Source organism: Bos grunniens, chromosome 19 (genome assembly GCF_055505025.1).
Source record: "Bos grunniens cultivar Pamir isolate PY7600 chromosome 19, Bosgru_T2T1.0, whole genome shotgun sequence".
NCBI lineage: Eukaryota > Metazoa > Chordata > Mammalia > Artiodactyla > Bovidae > Bos > Bos grunniens.
Window position 1 is genome coordinate 27,604,256 of NC_141183.1, and position 21,961 is coordinate 27,626,216.

The following is a 21,961-nucleotide window of genomic DNA, read 5'->3' on the forward strand; positions in this document are numbered from 1 at the left end:
GATCTCATCTGCTTCCACAACAGCCTTTTCAGGCAGGGCTGCTTTTGCAGACTAGAGAGAATCTAGGGTCAGAGAGATTAGGGCCCTTGTTCAGAGTATTGCTGCTGATCAGCCTGAAGGAAACCAGGCCTCCAGGCACCAGCTTGGGATGTGGGCTTGTCTGAGGCTCCCAGGCTTATGCCAGACCTGCCTCTGTTTCCAGAGGAAGGACCCCAGAACGCAATGTTTCTGGTCTGAATGCGGGAAGGATAAGGGTTGGGGATGTACAGGGGTCCATTTTGGAGTGGACAGTCAATTTGAGAGCGAGGCTTCAGACCAACCCTCCATTTTCACTCTTCTGTTGGGTTAGCCTGTCTTAGCCTTAAGAGTCTGTCAGCTCACTCCCAGAGTATCAGTGCCATGCTTACTGGCATTAGTTTGGCCATTTCTCAAGTAGGGTCCCACCTGTCACTGAATGCTCACCTGGTGTCAGCATTCTAGTGAGAAGAAGGAAGAAGAAGCACCCCCCGACTCCTGGCCCACAATTCCAAGTGGGCAAAGGGAGTTCTGTCCAGCTTTTGGAGACCCTGGGGAGACAGGCACCCACCCCCCTTCTCCCAGTCAAAGATTATGTGCAATACAGGACAGGCCTGGGTCATCCGGGCTTCTTGGGGCATGAGCTGTGACTCCTGAATTTCCTCCTTGGTTCCCTGGAAAAGATACTACCTTCTTCAGCAGCTCTTGTGAAGGAACAATGACATAATGTGTGTGGAGGAGTCCCAGGCAGGGGCCAGCACAAAATGTGGGCCCAGCAGCCTCACCCTCCATGGCTCCCCAGGCATCTCTGCTGTGATTTCAGCCTCAGAGGAGCGGGAAGCCCCAGCGTTTCACCAGGAGGGAGCATGGTGACCTTATCCTCAGCAGCTGGCTCTTGCTTCACTGAGGCCACTTGCTGCCAAGCAGGGGCCAGATGTTTTTGCTGAGGAATCTGTAGAGGTCAGTGGGAGTCAGGAGCCAGGGTCACAGGGCAGGTGGGCTAAGGACAGCTCCCCATGGCAGGCCACAGCTGGGGCTCTCCCCAAGCTGAATGCTGGCTTGTTTCCTCCTGCCAAACCGTCTTATGTTAGTGCTGGGTTGAACACACACAAGCTGGAGTTGAGAATTGAACCCTCAGTGTGTTTAAAGGCCTGGCCCAGGGTGAATCATCGCTTAGCCCCTCTAAGGTCAGAGCGAGTGGCCCAAGGAGCTGGGCTCCTCCTCAGTGTGTCCTTGGAGGGTACACTAGGCCTTCAGCCCTCACGCTGGGCCCATCCTCCTCCAGCGAGGAGGCTGAAGGATGCAGCCTTGAAAAGCCCATCACCTGGTTTGGGAAGAGGGACCCTCTGGCCAGGTACTTTCAAACTTTGATCCAATTTCTCCCTCCTTCAGGGAGGAGAGACACAGGGAAAGGGTGAGTCAGGCAGCTCCCATCTGCTGAGAGAGTGTGTCTCAACTGGGCACCCAGTTTTGCTTCCAAGGCGCTGGGCCCTCTATCTCAGAAAGGGCGCTGCCTTCCCTGCACCTTTGTACCTCCTGCTGCCACACACTTGCTTCCTCCAGGGCACCCCAGTGAGTGACTCTCTCACCCTTAGGACAATAGAGTGTGGCCGCCCTTACAGAACCAGTTTGAAACCAAACAGTGACATATCCCAGTTCAACTGAGCAGGAGGCTACAGTGGGGTGAGCACAAGTCAGTTCAAGGCCAAGAAAGGCCAAAGATCCATAGGGGCCCAAAGGTAGACCACAGCAAAACACACTGGTTCATTTTCTCTTCATTACAACAACAGCTTTGGTCTAGTTTTTGAGTTTTCTGAAAGAAATAGGCTGCTTGGCTCTTCCTGCTGGGAAGATATCTGAGAGTACAGTTTCAACTAATCTTAGTAACAAGTGGTATGGCAGTCAACACTCACAGAACACGCCCCCCTGACTCTTTTCTCCTCTGATCAGCAGGGACTACATGGCCTTGCAAAGTAATCCGATGGTCCCTTCTCTTCCTTGGGACCCTATCAGGGCTTCTGGGTAGCACATGCCTTCCTCTCCTCAGCAGCAGGCCCGATCCCGCACCCTGGGCGGCAAAGGAGAGGGAACAGATTGAGGGGCTGTGGCCTTCCTAACATGAGAGAGGAGCATTTAGGTCCAGTCTGCTACCTAGAACTTACAGAAACATCCTGAGAGGTTGACAAGTCTCCACGGGAGGTCTTTCCCCCCCCCGCCCCAAGGGAGCTGAGGGCCCTGAGAGGTCTCATGGATCAGAGGATAGCCCCAGCACAGGCATTTGGGTGGACGTTGAGCAGAGCCTGGCAGAACAGGAGCCGGAGCACAGGCTGAGCCACCGTAGGGGAACAGGCCCTAGCAATTTCCTCACAAATGGAGAGCCTGACAGGGCTCGTACAGTGTACATTCCAATCTGGGATGGAAAAGCTGGTGGGGGCTGCTGGACAGGCAGCCCAAGGCTTCTTCCTGGAATCGCCCTCAGCCATGTGCTGAGGCCCGAGAGGCCCTCACCATGTGTGCAGAGCGGGCCAGGGTGGGTGTGGGGTAAAGGGCGGGGCACTGCTAGATACAGATTGGGCTCCCTGGCCAGAGCTTAGGGACGAAAATGGCTAAGGACACCTTCTGAATATGCTGCCTGGCCTCTTCCTCTGAGGAGGAGGAGGTGGCAAAGAGGAGACCCGAGTGGCCTCTGTCAGCCCTCTGCTGCCTGGCTTCCCTGCTGCCAGCCGCCTTGGGGGTGAACTCCAACCCGCAACTCCACCGAGCTCAGAGGCCACATCCTCTCCTGCTTTGTGCTCCCGACTTTCTGCTGATTTCCTGCAGAGCAGTCTGTTATTCCCACAGTGTGAAGAGCAAAGATGGCTCCTCCCCCAGGGCCCGCTCGCTGGGCACAGGGGACCCTAGCTGACAACCTGGCTCCTTCATAATGCAGGGTATGATTGGAGCAGGCACACCCGCTTCCTGGACCTCTAAACCCTTATCTGCTGACTGAGGGCGTGAGACCAGAACACCCTTGACCTGCCATCCAGACCCTACAGCCTCCCATCCCATACCTTTCCTTACCGGTACCATCCTTCTCCTGCCCACTCATCCCCGGAGAGCTGGCAAATAACTGTGCCTTCTCCTCCTCAACCGTGAGCCATCTCTCCTGGACTGCACATCAAGGGGCCCAACAGTCAGGGGCCCCTTTGCAAACACCTGAAGCTGCCACTCACCCTTGGACTAGGTTTTCACAATTTACCATGCACCTGTCTATTATTCATTATTTCCTTTCACCTTCATTGCAAGGTAAATATTGTTAGTTCTATTTTACTAACAATGAGATGACCGAGTCTCAGGCCTTGTAGCTTTGCTCAAAACCACCAAGCAAGTCAGGAGCCGGGCTCGCTTTTGAACCCAGATCTGTATGGGGCCCACACCTGGGCCCAGCAGGCCCGTGGGTCGCCTTCCTCTGTGGGGCTGTAGTGCAAACACCCAGGTGCCTCTACTCAGGGCTTGGCTCCGCCGCCAGCTAAGCCTCGTGATGTCAGCATTGCCATGGAAACCCTTCCCCTGGCATTGGGCAGGACCAACCTTCCTCGTGCAGTTTTCCTTTGTGTGGACTTTGCAATGCGTTGCCAAGGCAGTGGGGCCTGCTGGGCAGGTTGGCATGGGGTGGAGAAGGCAGACAAACTCACACTGCATCCCAGCAACATGGCCCACGTGATGGGAGAGTCCATTGCTCTCTGGAGGGAGGGGCCGTGGTCTAGGGCCTTGGGCTAGTGGCCAAGGCCATGAAGGTTTTGGGGGAGACCCTGGTCAGAGCCCCAGCCTGGCAATAACCTTTTGGCATATTTAATGCTCCCTTGGGGTCTTTCCATCTCAGAATCACCTGGACCAGAGTCTTGTGATAAAGGCAAATCCCGAGGTCACTGCTCATCATGGGGTGAGGAAGAACCTCAGTTTAACCTTGTCCCCAAGAACAGTCTATTCTGAGAACCACCGTTTATGGGAGATTAGATTTACTGAGCACCTAGATGTGCTGGGCTCTTTGGTCCAGTTTATCTTGCATAGTCCTCTTCCCAACACTGAGAGGAGAAGGTGAACGGAGGAACTAGGTTTTTGGTGGGTCTTTCTAATCCCCATTTCATAGTGGAAGACAGTAAAACTCAGAGAGCTCAAATCTCTTTCCTGCCTACTGTCACCCAGCTTGAAAGTGGCAGACTGTGGATTCAAACCCAGGGGTTCAAAGCCTTGCCCTGCAGCCTGTCCACTGGCCAGGGCCAATGGCATGGGCCAGGAAGCCTGGCTTCCTCCTGTTGGTTTTCCAGGAAGAATCCTTAAGTACCTTTGTAGAGTGGGCCAGCTCTGTCCTGAGCCTCCCACATGCTCCCAGATCTAAAAGGACCTTGAGCCAACAGAGAACCACAAAGCCTGTGCCTCCCTGCCCGCGTCTGCAGCCCGCTCCACCTGGTGAGAAAAACCATTGTCCCCACTAAGTCCCACAACACCTCCCTCTGCCGGTCTGTCCCGGCATCCTTGCTTTCTTGAAGGTCTCCTGAAGTCCCTGGTCCCTCTGCCTGCCCTGGGGTGGGTGGCTACTGACCCAGTCCACAGAGATACCACCTTCTTGGAAGTCTCCAGGAAGAGAAACTCTGTGACCTTCGTCTCTGTGCTGATAGCCCACAGCCTTCCTTTGTCCAGCTTCACCCCTCTTGCTTTCTTTGAATATTGGCTCCTCTAGCCTCCTCTTCTGTCTCCTTCTTTCTTAACAACCCTTCAGGGTGTTCAAAGGGACTTCAGTCCTGGGGTTCTATTCTGCTGGTAACTGTGGGGGGAGGCTGAGACCCTGGCTGACTCCAGGGCTACTGGGTTGGGACTCTTCCTCCCCACATGCATCTCTCACAACAAACATCAGTGATGTTGGATGAGGGCTGAACACACAACAGGGATGCCAAAAAGTGTTGGACGGTGAATGGTGACGGGACTCTCAGCCCTGTGCTGGGCGCGTCAAAGTCAGTCAGCGTTCTGGCTCCAACCATTACCTGGCTCTGCTTGTCTTCTTTCATCGAACAAGTATTTCCTGAAGACTGTGCTATGCATTCTCTGTGCTCATAGGAAGGATTAAAAAAAAAAAAAAGCTTCCCAAAAAGCCAAAAAAGAAAAAAAAAAATGAAGTGGATAAAAAACTCCAAACAACTAAATACCTGTGATCCCTGCCCCTGTAGAATGTTTAATATCACTTTGGACAAAAAGAAAAGATACCTCCAAATACTCCGAATGGTCATCTTTAGCTGGTTGCATCGTGGGGGACGTTTAATGCCTTTGCCATGTTTTCTGAACGCTGTAAGATACATTACATAAGAAGAGCTGCCCTAGTAAACACAAGTGTTTCTTGCAATCTTATTAAGAATATACCAGGGGCTTGCCTGGTGGCTCAGTGGTAAAAAATCTGCCTGCTAATGCAGGAGACACGGGTTTGATCCCTGGTCCCGAAAGATCCCACATGCCATGGAGCAACTAAGCCCCTATGCCACAACTATCGAGCCTGTGCTCTAGAGCCCGGGAATTGCAACGATTGAGTCCACACACTGCAACTACTGGAGCCCTCAGGCCCTAGAGCCTGTGCTCTGCAATGAGAAGCCTGCTCACCATAACTAGAGAGAGAAGGCAATGGCACCCACTCCAGTACTCTTGCCTGGAAAATCCCATGGATGGAGGAGCCTGGTGGGCTGCAGTCCATGGGGTCGCTAGGAGTCGGACACGACTGAGCGACTTCACTTTCACTTTTCACTTTCATGCATTGGAGAAGGAAATGGTAACCCACTCCAGTGTTCTTGCCTGGAGAATCCCAGGGATGGGGGAGCCTGGTGGGCTGCCGTCTCTGGGGTTGCACAGAGTCGGACACGACTGAAGCGACTTAGCAGCAGCAGCCAGAGGGAAAGAAAAGCCCACACAGCAACAAAGACCCAGCACAGCCAAAAGTAAAATAAATTTTTGAAAAGATCTTAAAAAAAAAAAAAAAGAACTCACTATTTACAGACTCTGGGCCTGGAGGACAAGTCAGAGGTGAGGTTAGCCATTCCCTTTCCCATGCCCAGACAAGTTGGTAAGTTTTCCCAGCCCCACCTCTACATGGAGGGTGAGGCTGCTGGGGCTGAGACATCTGGCCACAGGGCCCTGGAGACCCCCATCCCAAGCAGAGAGCGCAGAACAATCAAGGCACAGAGGAGAACTCCTCCCACAGTCCTCTTAACCTCCTCCCACAGTCCTCTTAACCTCCTCCCTAGGCCTGCCAGCCTTGGGGAACAGAGCGGAGAGAGGCAGGTACAGCTTTCCTGAAGCGGAGAGGCACCAGTGAGACTTGGCCTCTCCCAGTCTGTTTAGTCATCTGTAAATGAGGAAAACACCTCTTGCACTGTTGGGGGAACTCAACGTGATAACTGGCTCATGGGCACTGAGGGGGCTCCTGCTGAGTGAGTGGAAGAACCACAGGCTGGCTGTTCTCCCTTATTGGATTCAACCTCCCCACTTTGACCTCGAAGTTATAAAACTTTTATAATCTGGGTGAGAAGCCCTTCCTACTCCTCACATTCTTGAGCACAGGCTGCAGCAGAAAGCCCAAGGCTGATGATGCCCTGGTGTCCGGCTCTCTGGAAGTTCCCCAATGCCTTGGGGTCGAGGTGACCCCATCAGGGCTGCCACACCCAGCTCCAGCACACCCCAAGCAGCAACCACAGGAATGAAAGGGGTTATGACTGTCTTGTGGGAAATTCAAATATTTTAAAACCCTGTAAAGGCCAAAAACAGTTCATCTGTAGGTTACAATCCATGTTCTAAATCTCAGCATTAATCTTGCTAAAATAGCACCTTTGTATTTTATCAGGGCCTTTCCTCCAAAAAAAGAGACCACAGTGAGGGAACCACAGGCCGCTTGACTGTCCCTGGGTCATACCAGGCATCCGTGTACCGTCTCAACACAATGGGTTTTCAGGCTCTGGTGGATCTGAGATTTTGGCGACAGTCCGAGGCATTGAAGTTTCCCAGCAAATAAGGTGGGGGCCTCTGTGGAAGTAGAGGATATGAACTGTTCCCTACATTTGCTGAGAGGAGGTCCACTGCAAGGCTGGGCTTGGGATTCTTGCAGTGGGTCCCAGAAATACCCCCTTCCCACACTAAGTATATAAGGATTTGTATCTGCTCTTCCTTCAGTAATCCCTGCATTTGATTCTCTAACCAACCATGAACAAGACCATGATTCCCATTGCAAGGGAAGAAATTGAGGCCCAAAGGGTAATTTATGAGAGGTTGTGCGGGGATAAAATTCAAGCCCTAAGAACTAGGACCATGTTACAGCAGATTTCCCAAAAGCTTTTTGCTGTCATATCTTTCCGAGGAGACTGTGGTTAGTGGGATTTCTTTTTCTTTGTCAATTTTATTTTGTAATCATTACACAACCCCCATGTTAATACCCATGACAAGAACCCCGAAAGACCAAAAGATAATCTGTAACCAACATCTGTTGTATTTCCACATATTTCCTTCCAACCATTATTCACAGGAAAATCCTATTTCATTGCCTCTGAGATATGAGTTTTTCACTTTTCTAAAATATAAATATAAATGCATTTTATAATTGATATACACACATAATGTGCCTGTGTTTTTGTTTTTTTGCCCCAGAAAAGCTCTTGGTAAATCTCTTGTGGCATAGAATCAAAGAAATAGGATAGGTCTTTTTGTGGAGATATAAGACCATCAATGTGACTTGCCCTCATCTCCACTTCTCTGTAGAGCTCTCTGCATCAGCAAAAGTCAAGCAGCCCCTACTGGATGAGACCCAGTATTTCATAATCCCTGGCTGGCCACACAGAGCACTCTGGTAATGTGACTAACTTCAGTACAAACCAAAACAGCAGTAGGACATATGTAAGCCACTGCTTATAAATTCTAAGAGGAAACAGAAAGGAAAGAAACTGACATTTAGGGGCATACCTATTATGTGCCAGCCTTGTGTTGGGGAATTTCAGGAATGAGGAGGGCTTCTGGCCTCAGACTGTAAAGGAAAGGTGTTTAACAATTTCAAGGTCAGGGTGGGGAAGGTTTCCAAGGGAGAGTAGCCCAACCTGTAGTGTCCCCTGACCCTTGGGATTAATAAACCAGAGTAAATTTTTTTAAAAGCATCTTTACATTGAAGATGTCTTGTGAAGCTGCCTGCTTTCAGATGTCAAGTTATGGGCAGCCACCACCTGTACCTCTCACCTCAGTCTTAAATGATGAGTCTCAAAGTTTATTGAGAATCAGGATCACCTGGAGGGTAGGTTAAACCACAAATTGCTAGGCTCCAGCTCAGAGGTGCTGAGTCAGTTGGTCTAGGGTGAGGCTTGAGATTTTGCATTTCCAACAAGCTACCCATGATGCCGGGGCTGCCTGGTGTGCCTGAGGATGACCTGAGGAGCTTTTCCAACAGCTGGTGGCCGGGCCCTCTCCAAGGATGCTGGGTACAGCCTGGGGAGCAGGATTAGCAAAGGTCCCCCATGATTCTAGTGTGCTGACAAGATTGAGAGCCACCGGGGTTTATGACAAAAGCCACCAGACACGATTCAGGTTCCTCAGACCTGGAGGGCTCCTTGGATTTCATGGACAAACTGCTCCGTCTTCCTAGATTGGCAGGGCCTCTGAGGGTCAAAGGGAAGTTTCTCATTGCAAGCCATACTTCCATATCTATTTCTTTGAATTAAAAAACAAAACAAAACCGTTTGGCAATGCTGGAAAAAATGTGTAAGCCTAATGTTGTTGCTGTTTAGCTGCTCAGTCGTGTCCAGCTCTTTTGTGACCCCAGGGACTGGAGCCCGCCAGGCTCCTCTGTCCACGGGATCTCAGGCAAGAATACTGGAGTGGATTCTGTTTCCTTCTCCAGGGGATCTTCCCGACCTCAGGATTAAACCTTCGTCCCCTGTATTGGCAAGTGGATTCTTTACCACTGAGCCACCAGGGAAGCCCTGTAATTCTATTACTCATGTGTAAACCAGGCGATGTCATAAAACCAAGCCTTCTCGTTCCTCTCAGCAAGCATTTGGGCACGTGCAGTGTCTGGCTGGAGCTGAGGATGGCCACCTTTTCAGATAGGCACAACTTGCCAGCTTGCCACAGTTCCCATCACTTCCCAGTGTATTAGCCTCCCTGGGCCTGAGACACCCATTAGTCTTAGCTCCTTAGAGCCATTTGCATCCATCCCCATTCAGTGCATAGGTATGAGTGGACAGGTGATCTAGCTGCGGGAATCCAAAGTGGTACCTTCAACTGAAGACAGGTGACCTGGGGCAAGGACTGTGGCAGCATGTGTGTGCACGGCCGGGTGTGTGTTGGGTATGTGTTGGGCGTCGGAGAGTGAGGTTAGGTTCTGCGCTTAGCCTGGGAAGTCACGGTGGTGGGGGGCTCGAGATCCAGGTTTTAATCCCAGCTCTGTCACCAATTTGCAGGGTGACCTTACAACCTCTCCCTATGCCTCAGTTTCCGCACTTGAAAGATGAGAGCGTGAAACCTGTCAACTGGCTGGGTCCTTCCCATTCTAGGAGCTGAGAGAAGAGAGCCCAAGTCCTACAGCCATGAGCCAACAGGGAGTGGACGAGGTGGCCTAGGGAGGAGAGACAACAGGGCCCTGGCTGTGGGCTGGGCAGACATCCTCTGCCAGGTGCCATGCCTTGGTGCCCTGAAGCTTTCTGGACATGGAGCCGGACAGCCCACCTCTCCCAGCTGTGTGACTTTGGATCTCTCTGAGCTTTGTCAAATGGGAATAATAACCTCCCCTGTATATACCCTAAGCTCCATGAGGGCTGCAACAGTGTTTTATTCACTAGTATATACCCAGCACCTAGTCCAGTGCCTGGCACATAGTAGGTACTCAACAAACATTTGTTGAATCCATAAATGGATTGACTTAAGGATTAAACTGAATAATACACATGGAACATGTATACCAGGCACACAACAGTTGCTGAATTAATATGTTTCTTGGATCTGAGTCTCCTGACTCCTTGGACGTCTGTATTTTCTTCCTTGTCTTTTCTTGTGGCCTACCCATGGGGACACATTCCAGGAAATTTGGCCATGGATCACCAGGCCATCAGTTATCATATCTACCGCTGCTAAGTTGCTTCAGTCATGTCCAACTCCGTGCAACCCTATGGACTGCAGCCCTCTAGGCTCCTCTGTCCATGGGATTCTCCAGGCAAGAACACTGGAGTGGATTGCCATGCCCTCCTCCAGGGGACCCCAGCCTAGGGATCAAACCTGCATCTCTTATGTCTCCTGCAAAGGCCGGTAGTTATTTACCACTAGTGCCACCTGGGAAGTCAGAAAGGGAGTGGGCTCGTCCAGGATCACATCTTCCCACCTGTGTACCCCCTCAGGCAGTTTCAGCAGTAAAGTCAGTATGCAGGGCCAGTCCCACACCCTCTCAATACCTCATCTAACCCACTGTACTCACCTTCCTCCTGGTATGCATTTACTCATTCACTCATCCATCACTCACTCACTCATTCTCCACTTTATGGAGAGTCCGTGGTCACCACACCTCCCCAAATCTCTCCCCCAAATTTTGGATTCAACATCTAATGAGTTGTTGAACATCCCACCTTGGACCTGCCAAAATGCAGCAAAAAGGCCAGATCACACTCACTTCTCCTCCAGGGCTCTCCCAGCTGCTGGTGCCACTGCCCATTGGGTCCCCAAGACAGAAACCCAGGAGCTGCCCCTGACACTCCCAGCCAGGCACCCAGGCCTGACTATTTATTTCCCAAATATTTCTTACACCTCATGCACCCTGGCCTTTTCTAGCTTTGAGATCCTCATGGTCTCTTTCCTGTTCCTAGGTTTTTGCCTCCTCACCCGTCGGTCTCCACTCCCCTGCTCCCTCTCCTCTTCTCCAGCCTCCTGCCTGCTGCCCCAGAGGCTCCACCTCCTGCCCTCACCTCCCAGTTGCTCTCCTGTACTTCAAGGCTCCCAAGATCTGGGGTCCGTGTCACCTACCCAGCCTCATTCCCCTCCCAGCTGCTCTCCTGTCCTTCAGGGCTCCCGTGATCTGGGGTCCCTGTCACCTTCCCAGCCTCACTCCCCTCCCAGCTGCTCTCCTGTCCTTCAAGGCTCCCATGATCTGGGGTCCCTGCCACCTACCCAGCCTCATTCCCCTCCCAGCTGCTCTCCTGTCCAAGGCTCCCATGATCTGGGGTCTCTGCCACCTACCCAGCCTCATCTTGCTCCCTCCCTGTCTCCTATTTCATAAGGGGCTTCCCCGCTGGCTGACTTTATTCTGTCTCTCACTTCTGGGGCTTGCTCGTGCTTACTTCTTCTGCCTGGACTGTTTCCTTTCTTACCTCATCCCTTACCCAGACAACCCTTACTCACTTTTCAGAGCCAGTTCAATGTCACCTCCTCCAGGAAAGCGTTTCAGACCCCACCCAGCCTAGATTACAGACTCCTGCTCTGTTCCCATATTACCAGCGCATGACTCCACCGGTGTGCTTACCACATTATTTTGTAATTATCTGCCTGTGTGTTCAGCTTTGCCATTAAATTACTATTATGTTGGGGGCAGAGACCATGCTTATTCATCATTCTACTCCTCTGTGTACAGAGTAGCCCCCTTTTCACATCCTATCAGTTCGTAACATGTCACCCCACAATTTAGTGACTTATTTTGCTCATGATTTTTTGGATCTGGAATTTGGGAAGGTCTCAGCCAAGTAGTTCTCACTTGGGGTCTGCCATGGGCTGCAATCATGCAGAGGTTCCCCCAGGCTGGATGCAAAAGATAGTGTATGCTCATGCTGCAGTTGATGCTGGCACTTGGCTGGGGGCTGGACGGGCTTTTGATTAAAACGCTACAATGCAGCTTCTCCAGCATGGTGGGCTCTGGGGAGTCAAAGCCAACACCTTGCCGTGTGAGTCACTCAGTGTGTCTCTGAGTGTGAGTCACTCATAGTGACTCTGCGACACTATGGACTGTAGCCCGCCAGGCTCTGCCCATGGGGTTCTCCAGGCAAGAATACTGGAGTGGGTAGCCATTCCCTTCTCCAGGGGATCTTCCCAACCCAGGGATTGAACCCAGGTGTCTCCTGCATTGCAGGCAGATTCTTTACCATCTGAACCACCAGGGAAGCCCAGTCAACAGCTTACATAGCTTAATTCCCCAGAGCAAGCATCCTAAGAGAGCCAGAAGAGAGCTGTGTGACCTTTCCTGATCCAGTCTTGGAGTCAGGCAGTGTCCCTTCCACTGTATTCTATGGGCTGTAAGTGAGTCACTGAGGAAAGCCTGGAATCAAGGGGAAGAGACAGGGATCCACTAACTAAAGAGAAGAGTTTTGAAGAATTTGCAGACATGCTTTAAATCCTCCATCACCCTCAACACATTGGTTGGATGGATGGTTGGGTGGATGGAAATTGCTCCCCGCCTGATCTGCCCTGTGGGCACTTAGTTCTTCTTTCCTGCTTCCTTCTCCTGCCCCACCGTGACCCCAGCTGTTTGAGAACTGGCGAGGCAGAGCGGCTGGTGGTGGAAGAGCCAACAGGCTAACAACCCACAGCCTGCTGTCGGCTGCTGGGAAATGGTGGGGCCAGTCCCTGTCAAATCCTGGGCTTCAGTTTCCCTCTTCAGATAACAAAGTGCTAGGCCACATCTCTTTAAGACACCCTTTCCTCCAACTTTGAGTACATTCAGACCTCCCTTCTTGCTTTCTGAGAAGGTGGCTGGAGGTGGAGTCCAACCTCCATCTGCAAGGCTGCTCCCAGCCTTTATGTCTTTGAGGATTTGCTTCTAAATGACACAAGCACACACAATACATTCTGGTGTGAGAAATTCAAACAGTTCAGAAATATACAGAGTAAAATATGAACTTCCCTCTGACCTCTCTTTAGCCTCTGCCTCTTTTCAAAGGAGACCAGCCCCATGAGGCCACCCTCGTGGCCCCTTTAATAGCATCTGCTTTTCTGAACATCGTAGATGCAGGGGTAGCTTTGCTGGGGATTTGTGGTTTTCTTTTTCTTTTAACATAAATGAGACCATACTGTTCACGTTGTTCTGTAACTTACCCTTCTTCACTTAATGCTGTATCTCTAACATGTCTGAATAGGGATCACCCCCAAGACTTTTGTTGTCTTCTAGGATATGCCACAGCACCCAACACTCCACGTGGTTCATTTGCCCATTCTCCTTATTGTCAAACATGGGTAGATTTCCAGTTTTCCATTATTCCATGCAATCGTGGACGTTCCCAAGCTGTGTTCAGAGCCCCCCGGGCTTGGAAGGCTGCACCACACTGCATCTCTGCCCAGTAATATGGAGAAGCTCTCTCTACGCAAACCCAGTTCAAATTCTGAGTGCAAGTCCGGAACTGTGTGGCCTGGACGCCTCACTTAGGTTCTCTGAGAACTGGCAGAGGAGCCAGTGGAAAACAGCCCCCACCTCCTCCAGGCAGGCAGGCAGGCAGGCGCAGAGGCAGGAAGGCCGGTCCGCGGGCTGCTGCGCTCCCCAGCCGAGTTCTGGTGTGGTTATGTAACTGGACGGCTAATGCTGCTTTCATGGTCGGTGGAACCCAAATTAAAAGAGGAAATTATTCTCCGGATGCTCAATTCGCCTAATCCCCATCTGTCTCTCCCCTGGTCCCCCACACTCGCCGAGCGCTGGCATCTAAGGGTCTTGAACACGCTCCAGATTTCTAATTTAGTTTGCTTATGCAACCAAAAATATTATGGCCGCGTTTCCTGGGGGTGACTAAGTCTGTATTCTGGGCTCCAGGCACGCTAAAAACGGCAGCGCCAGGGCCCCACGCTGCTCGCGCGCACACCACGCGCCGGCTTTTTTTGGTTCCTCCGAGGCTCAAGCAGCTCTGCGCGGGTGGGGGCCGCAAGGGCTAGAGGCCGCCGGACGTCGGAAACGCGGAGGGCCGGGACTCCCGGGAGGAAAGAGTGCATCTCCGCCAGGGCCAGTCTCGGGTGGCGGCAGACGCGCGGCGCCGGGGGGGAGTTGGAGGGGGGACGTTCTGGTCTCCGGCACCTGGGGTCCTCTCAGAACCTCACCCTCCTTCCTTTTCTTTTATTCTCCTGCTCTGATTCCTCTGTGCCAGGCGCAGGAATCCATCTTTTCCGCGTGTGCCCTCACCCAGAGATTTGTGGAAAGGTATTTGCAGCACCATTCTTGACTCTGAAATAGCGAAAAATTGGAGACAGCACTTCTATCAGTGGGGATCCATCTAGTAAATGAGGGGAACTTTAACACTCTGGGGTCAGTGCAGCTGATAACAAATAATGGGTTGATCAAGATGGCTTGACGTGGATTTGATTAAATTAAAATTTTAAAAAGGGCAAATCACAGAAAATAGAGTAGAATTCTACTTTGTTTTTCAAAAAAACCATCAGTGTGAACTCGGAAGGCGACACTGAACTGTAGGGGGTCACCTCTGGTCCGCAGACTGAGATTGGGGGTCGGGGAGGGTCAAAGAGTCTGGGGTTTTATTCTACTTCTGCAATTTTTTTTTTGGAAACATACAAAGAGATTGTATTTGCATATTATTTGCATACTTTGCTTTCAGTGTTACAGGGGAGCTGGAGAGAAGAGCAGGGAGCTTCCCTGACTCTGTCCCAGTCTCTAGAACCAGTGGTCAGATCAGGAGTGGGACTGGCAGGAAGGTATCTGCTCTCTACCCGCTCCTGGCTGAGTGTCAAGATGCAGGACCACTGTGCTTTGAGGTCTTGCTGCCAGACTTCATGGAGTTGAGGACTGGATGGGCACCTGGCCTGGCAGGGCAAATGCTGAGGGGCAGAGCACTGGACCTGGAATCAGAAACTCGGCTTCTAGTCCTGGAGGACTGGGTTGAGGGCCGGTCTCCCTTCTGCCCGCTGCTTTAGCATCCTCTGCCCTGGAGAAGGCGATGGCACCCCACTCCAGTACTCTTGCCTGGAAAATCCCATGGACGGGGGAGTGTGGTAGGCTGCAGTCCATGGGGTCGAGAAGAGTCGGACAGGACTGAGCAACTTCACTTTCACTTTTCACTTTCATGCATTGGAGAAGGAAATGGCAACCCACTCCAATGGTCTTGCCTGGAGAGTCCCAGGGACGGGGAAGCCTGGTGGGCTGCCGTCTATGGGGTCGCACAGTTGGACATGACTGAAGCGACTGAGCAGCAGCCGCAGCAGCCCTGATGGCCAGACCAGGGCTGGGTGAGAAGGTTTGGCGACCTGGCCACCAGCTCTGAGGCCTGAGGCCGAATGTGAGACCTCAGCCACTTCTTGGGGCAAGACCAGGACTCCCTGAGGCCCCAGATGCGGAGGGCAGGACGTGTTTCCCAAGCCTATGACAGGCCCAGTCTCCTCCACACAATACCAATCAGTCGGACGGTGGAGGCATCTACACTGTCACTGGAGAAGCGAGGCAGCCGCCCACACAAAACAGGGCATCCCTACAGCATGCTGCACACATCCCCGCTGGCACCATCATTCCAAACCAGGAAGCCCTCTGTGGGACTGACTTAGGTGTTTTTACTTCATGACTTCTTGAGGCCTTTAGTCGCTCAGGCACATGGAGACTCTCCAGGAGATATACTGAATGCAGCTTTTACCAAAAATAGGTGACTCAGGGGCCCTTCCCTTCCTGAGCCTCTCAGGGGTCCAGAGTGCTACAAACTGGTGAGCTAGTGAAGGCAAGAGATGGATGGGAGGTGAATGGAACTGGCACGGTTTGGAGAAACTTCAGATGAAGATGTCGAGGGTAGAAAGGGGCGCCTCATCTGTGAGAGAGAAAAACAAACAGTCCTGCTAATGTCTTCCAGGGCAGGTGCGGGGGACCAAGGTGAATCTCTTTTCCTCAAAGCTTGCCCCCTGCACATGTACATCATGAGCATGAACTCAAACAGAAGGCATGCAGCGCTTGGCTCCTCACAATGGGAGCGCATCCACTCGTGCACACTCCCACGTACGCCCTCACACGAGAGGCACACCACTCATGAGAAGAACACAGATCCATGCACATTCAAGTACACACCCACACAAACCCTTGTGCCCAGGCAAACCCACTGGTGCTCACGCGGAAGAAGGCAAGCACGCAAGACACCAAAGCACAAATAGGGGCACACGGGTCCACACACACGCTAGCAGCCATGCACGTACACACACACGCAGGTGAACACAGTGGGCACTCGCCCGCTGGAGCCGCTCAGGCAGGCACACTCTGAGGACACTTGCATCCGCACACCTTCATCACACGGTGGTTTTAAGGCCACAACAGTCTCCCTTCTTCTTGTAAGTGGAGCCAGTGGGGATGGAGTGAAATTGTGGTTTAGAGGGAAACTGAAGGACTCCTAAAACACATTTAGCAAAGCAGTTCACAGAGGCATATGTCCTTGAGTATTTTTATCTTTAGCACTCTTACATGTCTAGCAAAGTCTGGGTGGCTCAGTATTGCTGCCAGGAAGGAGGACAAGTGGCATATGGCCTCTAGGTGCAGAGAAAGGATACCCCTTGTTCCTTGTCACCCTCCCACCTGCCCCAACACACACCATAGTGTTTCCTCCCCCAGCCGACTGGGTTCCCCAGAAGCGTGCCCAGACTGCCCTCTTCCCACTAGGGAAACAGCCAGCGGGGCAGGTTCCCCAGCTCCCACCCAGGTGCCTGGAGAGCAGGTCTGCCAGTCACATGCCCACCCCTCAGGAGCTCAGCTCTCCAGAGCGCTTGAGGCCGTAACCATCAGCCTTGGGTGTGGGCTGGGGCTGATTGTGGCAGGCCTGGCTCCAGTTCTCCCAAATGTATGCATGGATAGTGTTTTCCACTATTCCTGAGCTGGCACAAGTTCTGGGCATGTGCCCCAGCCCTCTGGTTGGTCGCAGACAAGCCAGTGGATTTTGCAAGCTGTTTAATCCTTGGGTTCTGACGTGCCCAGTTTACCATCAAGCAGCATCTAGTGCCCACAGATCTGATGTCAGAGGGCGGCCCTGGCACAGCTCCATCCTTCCTGCCCACATGAGCATGGTGGAGCCGACAGAAAGAGGAGCCCCAAAGACTTGCCTCGTGAATCACAGCCATTTGCTTCACGCTAGGCCTGCACACATCAGCACCTTCTAAAAAATGATGCTGTAAAAGAAAAATAGCAAGGAAAAGTAATCAGGAGCTATCAAGTGAAGGTAGCAGACCAGCAAACCATTATGACCTTGTGTTTATTTTAAACAATACTAAGTATATTTAGACAGAGAAAAAACTGGAAAAACTAACAGTGATTATATTTAGAAATTTATCATTCAGCAAATACTTGTTGAACACCTAGTATTTTTATTTGTTAGATTGCTCGAGGTGCTGGGATTATAATAGTGAAGTGACAAAACCCGTAGGGATCTTAGATTCTTGAGAATTAACAGACAATAACAAACACCTAAGCTCAACTTTCGGAGAAGGCAATGGCACCCCAGTCCGGTACTCTTGCCTGGAAAATCCCATGGACGGAGAAGCCTGGTGGGCTGCAGTCCATGGAGTCGCTAGGAATTGACACGACAGAGCGACTTCACTTTCACTTTCCACTTTCATGCATTGGAGGAGGAAATGGCAACCCACTCCAGTATTCTTGCCTGGAGAATCCCAGGGATGGGGGAGCCTGGTGGGCTGCCGTCTATGGGGTCGCACAGAGTTGGACACGACTGAAGTGACTTAGCAGCAGCAGCAGCAGCAGCAGAGACCACTTCAAGAAAATTGGAGAGTCGGACACGACTGAAGCGACTTAGCAGCAGCAGCAGCAGCAAGCTCAACTTGTAGCATGTTAAACGTTGATAAGCATGATGGGAAGAGGGCAAGAAGAGATACACGGCACTGGAGAGCTGTAATTTTTTTTTTTTTTTTTTGATGTGGACCATTTTAAAGCTCTTTATTGAATTTGTTACAATTCTGTTTTATCTTTTTGGGACTTTTGGCCATGAGGCATATGGGATCTTTGCTCCCTGCCAAGGAATTGAACCCACATCTCCTACATTGGAAGGCAAAGTCTTAACCACTGGACTACCAGGGAAGTCCCAGGAGCTGTAATTATTAATAGATTTTATTTTTAGAGCAGTTTAGATTTATAGAAAAATTAAAATAGTACAGCGAGTTCCCCCAAATCCCATGCCCCACCCCATACACAATCCCTCCTGTTACTGATGTCTTAGTTTCGGTTCAGTTCAGTCGCTCAGTCACGTCTGACTCTTTGCAACCCCGTGGACTGCAGCGCGCCTATCTATTCACCACGAAGTGATGCACCAGATGCCATAATCTTAGTTTTTTGAATGTTGAGTTTTAAGCCAGCTTTTTCACTCTCCTCTTTCACTTTCATCAAGAGGCTCTTTGGTTCTTCTTCACTTTCTACCATAAGGGTGATGTCATCTGCATATCTGAGGTTATTGATGTTTCTCCCAGCAGTCTTGATTCCAGCTTGTGCTTCATCCAGCCCAGCGTTTCTCATGATGTATTCCACATGTAAGTTAAATAAACAAGGTGACCATATACAGCCTTAACGTACTCCTTTCCCAATTTGGAATCAGTCTGTTCTTCCATGTCCAGTTCTAACTGTTGCTTCTTGACCTGCATACAGATTTCTCAGGAGGCAGGTAAGGTGGTCTGGTATTCCCATCTCTTTAAGAACTTTGCACAGATTGTGATCCACACAGTCAAAGGCTTTAGCATAGTCAATGAAGTAGATGTTTTTCTGGAATTCTCTTGCTTTTTCTATGATCCAATGGATGTTGGCAATTTGATCTCTGGTTCCTCTGTCTTTTCTAAATCTAGCTTGAACATCTGGAAGTTCTCGGTTCATGTACTATTATAGCCCACCTTGGAGAATTTTGAGCATTACTCTGCTAGCATATGAGATGAGTACAATTGTGTGGTAGTTTGAACATTCTTTGGCATTGCCTTTCTTTGGGATTGGAATGAAAACTGACTTTTCAATCCTGTAGCCACTGCTGAGTTTTTCAAATTTGTTGGCATATTGAGTGCAGCACTTTAACAGCATCATTTTTAGGATTTTAAATAGCCCAGCTGGAATTCTATTACCTTCACTAGCTTTGTTTGTAGTTATGCTTCCTAAGGCCCACTTGACTTTGCACTCCAGGATGTCTGGCTCTAGATGAGTGATCATACAATCGTGGTTAGATTTGATGTCTTAGATTAGAATGGTGCATTTGCAACCCTTGGTTAATGAACCACTATTATTATTAACTGAAGTCTACTGTTTATTCAGATTTCCTTAGTTTCCCTAAGTTTCACTTTCTGCTCCAGGATCCCATCCAGGATGCCACATTTATGCTTGTCTCCTTAGGCTTCTCTTGGCTGTGACAGTTTCTTAGATTTTCTCTGTTTTTGATGACCTTTACAAAACTAAGAGGTCCTGGTCAGGTATATTGGGTTGGAATTTGCCTAATATTTTCTCATGATCAGACTGGAGCTATGGGTTTTCAGGAGCAAGATCACAGAGGTAAAGTGCCATTTCCATCACAGATCATCTTAAGGATACATTTTATTAGCATGATTTATGGCTCTTGATGTTGATCTTGATCACCTGGCTGAGGCAGTATTTGTCAGGTTTCTCTACTGGGAAGCTACTCTCACTTCCCTTCTTGAAGTGCGTGCTGCCCACATTTGGGTGAAAGTGATGCTCCCCCTCCCCCATTTAGGGTGAAGTATCAACATTATTTGGAATTCTTCTGCATGAGAGATTGATTTTACCCCCCATTTATTGATTTACTCAACACATTTATAATGGACTCACAGATATTTATTTTACATTTGGGTTATAATCCAATAATATTTTATTTTGTTGCTAAAATTGGGAGCTCTCTCACTGACTCCTGTGGCCCTTTGACATATCCCCATCAATTTTTTTTTTTTTTTTTTTAGCACTGCCTTTCTCTCTGGTACAAGATGCTCCAGACTCATCTTGTGTACTTCCTGCCCCAGTTCTGGAATCAGCCATCAGCCCAGAGTGGGGAGGGTGGGGGAGTTGGGGAGGTGTGTGTGTGTCTGGGCTTGGAGTGGGCCAGCACGGAGCCAGCCCGAGAGACTGCCTAGGGCACCCACGGTGGCTCGTGGGGGTCGGCCCAGCGCCGCCGTGCATGCCCTCCTCCTCCTCCTCCTCCTGACTGCCACTTTCAGGTGCCAGGAGCAGGCCCAGACTGCCGACTGAAGGGTCACCCTGAAGGCCATCTGGAAGGGCATTCAACTTCCTGGGAGGCAAGGACAGGCTCTGCCAGTGTAAGTGCAATGATGGATCTAAGCTTTTCCCATGTTATGCATATAAACCCTCCCCTCTGCCTCCCGCTGTTTGGTGCTCATGTTAACGTCAGCATCCCGTCCTTGAAAAAGTGCTGCGGCCAACCTGGTGGGTGCTGTGAGACCTGCGGTAAACACAAAAACGACTGTGATGAGCTTCAGTGTTGCCCCTCCAAGATTTGCAGAGACGTGCAGAAAACACCAGGGCCAGCTCAGCAGGTGCAGGCATGTGAAACCACCGCGGAGCTCTTGCTCGACAATGTAAGCTTACATTTGGGCTGTAAGCTGTACTGGACAGCCAGTGAGCCGCATGGAGGTGTTGCTAGGAAGAAAAAAATGATCTTTAAAGAAGATGCTGACAGGTGGTCACAGCAGATGAAGACAGAAGAACACAACCTTTGACAAATAGCTCACATTTTTACAGCATAAAGCTGCCTTATTCTTGTGAAAGGATTATTTTAAGACCTTATCTTGACATTAGAACTTCAAACGAAAGAAACAAATGCAGGTTATCTTCCTGGATGTTGATGCCTTAGTGTTTGATTTTGTCTTGAGCAAGGGGTGCATGTTAAAGGGAGAAATTTTTAAAAGAAAGAGTCTGACTCAATTTTCACAACTGTATTTACCAAAAAATGAAGCCAAATGTAAAATTTGTTATCAGGTATGTTCAACATTACCTTACTTGGAAATATGGGGAAATCTTCACTTAAGAAGTATGTTGGTTTACTGTAAAATTTAAAATACACATTTATTCCCCTCCACAAAAAATCATTGTATCAGGAATAGAATGAAGGGGATGAGTAGATATCATTATAGGAATCCAAAGAGCAATGATTTTGGCTTAGATTGGGCTGAAGCGATCGGCTGAGGGGCTGAGATTCTGAGGCAGAGCTGACGGCATTTTCTGATAGACTGGGTGTTGGGTGAGAGCCGGCAGCCTGGTCGTATGGAAGGAGCTGATGTAACTAGCCCTGCTGTGGGAAGACTAGAAGAGCCGCAGGTTTGGTGAGTGCAGGAGCCCACCTTTGGGACGTGCTAGTTTGTGGAGTGCCCCCCAGGGTGGGACTTGGGAGCCATATTTACTTTTTCGTCAACTCTCAGCCTCGGGGCCCCGAGCCGGTCATCAGATCTGCGGAGTGAATGAAGGACGTATTCTGCAGGGCAGTATCTCTGGCCTGTGCGCCGGAGGTCACTGGACTCCTGAAAGAGGAGAGGTGGAGGAGAAGGGGCAGAAAAGGCACTAGAAGAGGGAAGAGGTGAGGGGATAGGAGACAAGGGGAGAGGAGGTGAGGAGGGTCAAGACACAGGGGAGGCGTGGGGGGAGGAGAGGAGAAGGGACACAGCAGCCCTCTCCAGACTCTGCAGCTTGGTGAGTGGGCAGCCGCCAGGAGCCCGCCTTGCCTCCCCGCTTCCTCTCACCCACTCTCCTGCCTGTCAGCAAACGCTGGGGCCCATTCTCCCTCACGATGGACACACGGACCACCCTTCCCCCAACCCTGACCGTCTCCCCCTGGTCCAGGCCGTCACTTCCTCCTACTTCTGCTTCTACTGTCTGTTCTCCTCAGAACAGCCTGATCAGTGCTTCTAAAACAAGTCAGGCCATCCCTTCACAAACCCTAGAACGGAAAGGCCTTCCCTCGGGCCTGCTCAACCTGCCTCCCCGCTCTCATCCTCCCTCTGGGCCACTGTC

At 50.7% G+C, this 21,961-nt stretch overlaps 1 pseudogene; it reads left to right on the forward strand.

Moving 5' to 3' along the window:
- Positions 1-20,618, forward strand: part of LOC147351876 (group XIIA secretory phospholipase A2 pseudogene) — a 66,626-nt pseudogene extending 46,008 nt beyond the window's left edge.
- Positions 20,619-21,961: the final 1,343 nt, after the last annotated feature.